We start from the raw sequence: 8,480 nt of genomic DNA, 5'->3' as shown, positions 1-8,480 counted from the left end.
GAAGCAGTATCCTCCCCCGCGATAACAGCTTGATGGTTAAAAGCAACCTCAGAATACTGAGAAAAAAAAAATTGTACCACTTACGGGCTATTCATGCCCGTGCCACCTCTTGGGTGGCTTAATCTTTATCAATCAATCAAACATTAAACTAGTCTACTTTCAAGTGTGATCTAGAGCGGAAACTTACGAGATACTGTACCGACGCTCAGCGCTGCGTCACACACGGCCACGCGAGTCTTGCTTATAGCTGGGAGAAGACCTTGGTGCAAACAGGAACGCGAGATGGCTGACGAGGAGTTCGATGGTGATGATGTTGGTGATGACTTTGAGGAGGCAGAAGATGATGAAAATCTGGATGACCTGCAAGGAGAGGAGGATGATGATAACCACATAGAGTTGGTACCTGCAGGGGAAGGTCAGCCAGTGCCTATGCTCAAGAGAATCACGACACCTTATATGACAAAATATGAAAGAGCTAGAGTATTGGGCACGAGAGCACTGCAGATTGCAATGTGTGCGCCTGTCATGGTGGAAATTGATGCAGAATCGGATCCGCTCAAAATTGCTGCCAAAGAATTGAGAGAACGGAAAATTCCCATCATCATTCGCAGATATTTGCCAGACGGATCTTTTGAAGATTGGGGCATAGATGAACTTATCATCAGTGACTTCTAAGTACATGTTAGATTGATGGTTAAGCTTTAAGGATGTCTGATCATTCATGATGAATTGTTAGTTCTTTTCTCATATTTGTTGTATTAAGAGGAGTAGTGATGTACAATTTTTACAATGCTCCACATTGCGACAGCGACCCAAGGACGCAACAATTATGCATATTCTTCTCTCCTGCTACACCGAGCTTGTCCACACACTGTACCTACATCTTTTGGTACCAGACTACAATTTCCACAGTCAACACATGTAGTACTCGGCGTGTACAGTCCTAATCAACCCAAGACGCTACAGCTTCGACACAGAGCAGACAGCAGACTACGACCACATCGAGCCGCCACGCTCTCGCTCCCCGAGTTCGGACACTCACAATTCTCAATCGAGCCGCCACGCTCTCCCACATAGAGCTCCACGACTCCAGCCTCACTCAGCTCTCTGCTCTGCTCCAGGCTTCGTCTCAACGTCTGCGACACTGCTAAATCCAGAGACACATCCGCCGACTACGGTTGAAAAGTTCACTTTTCGACCACAGTTACCAGCAGCACCGCCTCCTACGACTCCAGTTAGATGACATCAGCGAAGAGGAGGAAGTTAACTTTGATGGTTATGTAACGCGAGCAGGGCGTACAATTCACCGACCAGCTAAGTTCCTTGATCAAGTATTTTTCCTTTCATCCCCTGGGAGGTAAAGGGAGGCTCAGTGCGCTCAACTCACACCAAAGTATCACCTGTGTACTTCTATATATTCGACCAAATATATATATAGTATCTTAGTGTCTGTGTTTATTTGTCACCATACTTTACGTAACACATGAATCGTTAAATATAAAATAGAATCGTTACACATGAAAGGCGCCTTCTAACCACTCCTCAAACCCTGTAGAAAAAACAAAAAACGTTTTCCACTGGTAGGTAAGTGTAGGAAGGCTGGTTCTGCTGCATACCAAGTTCCTTGCCTGTGCAGACTGGGTCTCGCGTCTTAGACTTGCTTGGACCAGATGGTCTTTGAGGTATTTATTTCTCTTCCATGCGATCATAAGAGAATCTCTTGAGAAGTTAGGCCAGTTTAGTTTAGTTTAAGAACAAAGGCAACTGCAGAAGGCCTATTGGCCCATACGAGGCAGCTCCTATCTATAACCCCCCCAATCCCACTCATATACTTGTCCAACCCGCGCTTGAAACAATCGAGGGACCCCACCTCCAGCACGTTATGCGGCAATTGGTTCCAGAAATCAACAACCCTGTTACTGAACCAGTATTTACCCAAGTCTTTCCTAAATCTTATCCAATTTATACCCATTGTTTCGTGTTCTGTCTTAAGAACATAGGTAACTGCAGAAGGCCTATTGGCCCATACGAGGCAGCTCCTATCTATAACCACCCAATCCCACTCATATACTTGTCCAACCCGCGCTTGAAACAATCGAGGGACCCCACATCCACCACGTTACGCGGCAATTGGTTCCACAAATCAACAAGTGTCCTGTTACTAAACCAGTATTTACCCAAGTCTGTCCTAAATCTAAACTTATCCAATTTATACCCATTGTTTCGTGTTCTGTCTTGTGTTGATATTTTTAATACCCTATTAATATCCCACCTTGTTATGTCCATTCATCCACTTGTAAACCTTTATCATGTCACCCCTAACTCTTCGCCTTTCCAGTGAATGCAACTTAAGCTTTGTTAATCTTTCTTCATATGAAAGATTTCTAATTTGGGGAATTAACTTCATCCTACGTTGGACACGTTCAAGTGAATTTATATCCATTCTATTATACAGCGACCAAAACTGAACTGCATAATCTAAATGGGGCCTAACCAGAGCAAGATATAGCTTAAGAACCACACCAGGTGTCTTAATTAGTAAAAGATTTGGTTGGAGCTCTGAGAGCAGAGATGGATTCCCTGCGGGAGGAGGTACGACGGCTACGACTTCCGGAGGAAACGAAGGAGGAGGCCAGTGTTGACGGAACCTCATTAAGAAGGACTGACGAGACCAGTATTAAGAAGTCCTCGTCTTGGCAAGTTGTGAAAGACAGGGGTCTTAAGAAGACCTTGGCAAAACCGACACCTAAGGACATTCAACGCATTTGACGTATTGCTGTGTTGAACCTGTTATTCAACGAGGTGGCAAAGACAAAGTAACGAGGAGTATTGAAGCGCAGGTCCCTCAAACTGCTCGAAAGGAAAAGGGAGAATCGAAGCGAATTTTGGTTGTGGGAGATTCCCAGATGAGGTATTTATACAGAACGTTTTGTGCCAGAGATAGGGGGAACAGATTAAGGGTTTGCTATCCGGGAGCTGGAATTGGTGATATTGTTGGAAACATGAATGATATTATGACAGGAAATGGAAACAAACCCATTATTTGCATTAGTGCAGGGGGTAATGATGTTGGACGAGTTAGGAGTGAGGAACTAATACAGAGATTCAGGACAGCCATTGAATTAGTTAGGAGCAAGGGAGGAATCCCGATCATATGTGGCATTCTTCCAAGAAAGGGAGTAGGAAATGAATGGATATCGAGGGCACTTGGTGTCAATTGCCGGCTGGAAAGATATTACAAATCAAATGCAATATCTTTCATAGGCAACTGGGAACACTTCTATGGAAGAAATGAATTGTATGCTCGTGATGGGGTGCATCTATCGAGAGCTGGGGTTGTTGCTGTTGTGAACTCCTTGGAAGAAGTGGTTAGAGGTGTTTGTTTGGGTTTAAACTGTTAGTAGATAGAGGTATTGGAATTGATTTGGAGGAAGGAGGTAATAAAAGTATGTATGTGTGGGAGAAAGGAATTGGCAAAATGATCAGGGAAAGAGAAGGGCCTCAAAATAACAATTCACTTAGGGTATATTACACTAACAGTAGAAGTCCAAGAAATAAAATTAACGAATTAAATGCTCTTGTCAGCACAGAAAAAATAGATATTATTGCACTTACCGAAACGTGGATGAATGTAGAAAATAGTGAACTATTAGCTGAATATCAAATAAATGGATTTAAACTATTTCACACAGATAGATATATTAGATGAGGAGGTGGAGTAGCCATATATGTTAGGGACAATTTGAAATGTAGTCTCAAAGAGGGAATCAAAACTGAGCCACACACAGAAACTATTTGGATAGAATTAAACGAAAAAGCTAATAATATTATATTAGGAGTTATATATAGGCCACCAAATTTAGACAGAATGGAAGCAAAGCACCTATGGGATGAAATATCTAGAGCATCTAGATCTAACAGTATTTAGGTCATGGGTGACTTTAATTTTAGCGGAATAAACTGGTTGAACAAAACCGGGAATAGTGAAGCAGAAGATTTTCTAGAATTAATTGACGATTGCTTTCTTACGCAACACATTAAGGAACCAACACGGGAAAATAATATTTTAGATTTAGTGTTAACTAACAGGGAAACACAAATTAATGACATCGAAATAGGGAGTGAGCTAGGGAACAGTGATCACAAAGAAATCAGATTTAGCATTGAATGGAATAGACCAGTAGGAGAAAATTCTGTTAAAGTGCCAGATTTTCGAAAAGCTGATTTTAATAGCCTAAGAAATTTTTTTGGTCAAATTGATTGGAAAGTCTTGGGTATGGGGTGTGGGCCGGTCTTGGAGCGAGACATGAACCCAGCGATAGGTGACTTAAATGGGGATTTCGATGTGGATTCAATATATAACTTATTTAAGAATATTCTAAACAAAGCACAGGAACGTAGTATACCATACAAATTGAATAGATCGAATACTAATGACCCAAAATGGATAACAAAGAATTTGAAGAACCTTATAGGTAAAAAGAGAGCTTGGTACAAAAGGATTAAAAATGGGGAGGTCACTTTAGAACAGGAATTCGTACAACTGGTTAGAAATGTTAAAAAAGAGATAAGGAAAGCAAAAAGAAACTATGAAGTTCGCATAGCAGGTCAAGCAAAGACAAATCCTAAAGTTTTTTTTTCAGTTATATCGTACTAACACTAGGGAAAGGATAGGTCCATTAAAAACTGAGACAGGTCAAATAACAGATAGTGATGAAGAGATGAGTAGTATTTTTAATAAATATTTTGTATCTGTATTTACTAAAGAGGAACTTAACAATATGCCTTCAGCCAAACAAGTCTATGTGGGTGGGGACGAGGACAGGTTGACTAGTTTAGCAGTTACCAGGGAGGATGTTCTTAAACAAATAGAAAAACTCAAACCAAACAAATCCCCACGGCCGGATGAAGTGTTTGCCAGGGTGCTTAAAGAATGCAAAGAGGAGCTTTGTGACCCACTGTCAACCATATTTAATAAATCAATAGAGTCAGGCAGAGTGCCAGAGTTTTGGAAAGTTGCTAGTGTGATACCAATTTTTAAGAAAGGAGATAGATCACTTGCGTCAACTAATGTCGACCAATTAGCCTAACGTCTATTGTGGGAAAGTTACTTGAATCGATAATTGCAAATAAAATTCGTCTTCATCTTGAAAAACACAAGTTAATAAATGAGTCGCAACATGGTTTTACAAATGGCCGTTCATGTTTAACAAATTTGCTAACTTTTTATTCCAGCATAGTTGAGGCAGTTGATAGTGGTAAGGATTGTGATGTTGTGTACCTTGACTTTAGCAAAGTTTTTGATACAGTGCCACATGAAAGACATAAAAAAGATAGAGGCTCATGGTATTGGAGGTGCTATATTAAGTTGGATTAGGGCATGGCTATTCCAAAGGAAACAGAGAGGGTTAAGTCAGAGTGGGAAAATGTTGTAAGTGGAGTGCCTCAGGGCTCTGTCCTGGGACCTCTGTTGTTTATAATATATATCAATGATTTAGATTCAGGTTTGAGTAGCAACATTTGCAAATTTCCCGATGATACGAAAATCGGTAGGGAAATTAATTCGGAGGAGGACTCACTATCACTTCAAGTTGATCTAGATAGGGTTTTGAAATGGTCAAAGGATTAGAACATAAGAACATAAGAACAAAGGCAACTGCAAAAGGCCTGTTGGCCCACACGAGGCAGCTCCTTATTGGCAGATTGGCAGATGCAGTTTAATGCTAATAAATGTAAAGTTCTGAGGCTAGGTAATGATGATAGAGTTACAAGATGCGAGCTAGATGGTGTTGAGATTGCGAAGTCGGATTGCGGAAGGGATCTGGGAGTTATGATTAGTAAGAATTTAAAACAAAAGGATCAATGCATGAATGTTCGTAATAAGGCGAATAGGACACTGGGATTTATTAATCGAAGCGTTAGTAACAAGACACCTGGTGTGGTTCTTAATCTATATCTTGCTCTGGTTAGGCCCCATTTAGATTATGCAGTTCAGTTTTGGTCGCCGTATTATAGAATGGATATAAATTCACTTGAACGTGTCCAACGTAGGATCACTAAGTTAATTCCCCAAATTAGAAATCTCTCATATGAAGAAAGATTAACAAAGCTTAAGTTGCATTCACTGGAAAGGCGAAGAGTTAGGGGTGACATGATAGAGGTTTACAAGTGGATGAATGGACATAACAGGGGGGTATTACTAGGGTATTAAATATATCAACACAAGACAGAACACGAAACAATGGGTATAAATTGGATAAGTTTAGATTTAGGAAAGACTTGGGTAAATACTGGTTCTGTAACAGGGTTGTTGATTTGTGGAACCAATTACCGCGTAACGTGGTGGAGGTGGGGTCCCTCGATTGTTTCAAGCGCGGGTTGGACAAGTATATGAGTGGGATTGGGTGGTTATAGATAGGAGCTGCCTCGTATGGGCCAATAGGCTTTCTGCAGTTGCCTTTGTTCTTATGTCCCCACCCACATATACTTGTTCGGCTGAAGGCATATTGTTAAGTTCCTCTTTAGTAAATAGATATGGTGGGTGTGGGATAACTTTGGATTACGTGGTGACTGTAGGCCGCAGTCATTCTCTTAATTGGTCATCTCTCCCTCCGTGTTATTACTCGTGTTTACCACCTTTTGTCCGTAGGATATTTCTCACATTATCGGCAGATCATCATTGTAGTACCCTGGTACTTTGGTTTGTCTTCGGGTCAAAGCACCCTATCTTCTGCAATCCGACCGAAAGAGGATAAGAGGGCCATAGTTCCTCTAGCACGGACTACGTTGCTGAGTTGGGACCTCAGCAGCAGTTCTCGTCAGCAGTTGACACTCGCACCCCTACACGTCGGTCAGAGATGATAATATTTACTTAGGTATGGAATTAACTTTCTTTTTTCAGAGCACAAAGCTCGCTAAATCTGTAAGTATCATATTCATTTAGTGAGAAACCCTTGCTTATGTCCTATAGCGACTCGGCAAGGTATCTTGAGGTTATCTTGAGATGATTTCGGGGCTTTTTTTAGTGTCCCCGCGGCCAGGTCCTCGACCAGGCCTCCACCCCCAGGAAGCAGCCCGTGACAGCTGACTAACACCCAGATACCTATTTTACTGCTAGGTAACAGGGGCATAGGGTGAAAGAAACTCTGCCCATTGTTTCTCGCCGGCGCTTGGGATCGAACCCAGGACCACAGGTTCACAAATCCAGCGTGCTGTCCGCTCGGCCGACCGGCTCTCCGGTATGCATACATTCTTGGACTACCTAATTCACTTTTGGAGCAATTAAATGTTTCATTTGTTTTAGAAACTCAGTTTCATTTGCACTTCAGTCTCCCGAGACTGAAGGATGCCTACTACTATTATCATATATCCATAATTACCTTAACTATTGCTATAATTTTACACAATTCAGTGAAAATGCATAATTTGTATGCCATTGAGATCTATTCACTAAAGTATTCAGTGTAGAGAGATAACTTGAGGAAAATCATTGACAAAGTTTAGTGCAAGAATTGGAAGTTTGTTAGTTTATACAACTCATTCTTCTGTTTAGATAGTAGTTTTGTAACAATTTGCACCATAGTATAAAGATTGTCGTACTAAGCAATTACATAGTAGAATTTTGTACTATTCACTTTATCGAGTCCGAAAATAGGCAAAAAAAAAATAACATACATATTTCTAGGCCTAGTATAGTACACATATGTACTATATTAGGCCTCAAACAGATATCGCGTATTAGGCCTAGAAGGTTTTGTCAGGTTAGTTTAATTTGTCTTTGCAACATAAATATAAAATCTTTTCCGGTTTGTTCAATTTCAATAGTACCGATTTTAACCTTCTAATCGTGTTGTAGGTCGGAAAATGTACTAATGTCCTCATCGTTACTCTAAGTACTACCAAAACAAGAGTATAGGCTGGTATAAACATACTATAAAGTCATGTTCCATTGACCAGTTTTTTCTGGGTTATAAACAATTATGAACAAACTGACAAACTGAATTTACGCTTGCCTGACTAAAATTTCTCTTGCCTGAGTACATTTACTTTTGCCTAACTACGTGTTTGGGGGCACGAATGCATTTATGCTTGCCTAATTTCATTTACGTTTGCCTGACTTCATTTAAGCTTGCCTGAATACGTTTTCGCTTGTCTGACTCCATTTACACTTGTCTGATTACATATACTCTTGTCACACTACATTTACGATTGCCTGACTATATTTACGCTTTTCTGTCTACATTTACACTAGCCTGACTACATTTACGCTTGCCTGACTACATTAACGCTTGCCTGACTAAATTTATGCTTGCCTGTTTCCATTTACGCTGGTCTAACAACATTCACGCTTGTCTAACTACATTTACGCTTGCTGAATAAATTACCTCTGGCCTGATTAAATTAACTTTTGCCTGACTATATTATAGCTTGTCTCACTAATTTAATGCTTGTATGACTAAACTAATGCTTCCATGACTAAA

At 40.6% G+C, this 8,480-nt stretch overlaps 1 pseudogene; it reads left to right on the top strand.

Moving 5' to 3' along the window:
* The first annotated feature begins 211 nt into the window (after window positions 1-211).
* On the top strand, window positions 212-687 carry LOC123762204 (DNA-directed RNA polymerases I, II, and III subunit RPABC2 pseudogene; annotated as a pseudogene).
* The last annotated feature ends 7,793 nt before the right edge of the window (window positions 688-8,480 follow it).

The sequence above is a fragment of the Procambarus clarkii genome, chromosome 34 (genome assembly GCF_040958095.1).
Source record: "Procambarus clarkii isolate CNS0578487 chromosome 34, FALCON_Pclarkii_2.0, whole genome shotgun sequence".
In the NCBI taxonomy this organism is placed as follows: Eukaryota; Metazoa; Arthropoda; class Malacostraca; order Decapoda; family Cambaridae; genus Procambarus; species Procambarus clarkii.
This window is presented reverse-complemented; position numbering and strand designations above follow the sequence as displayed.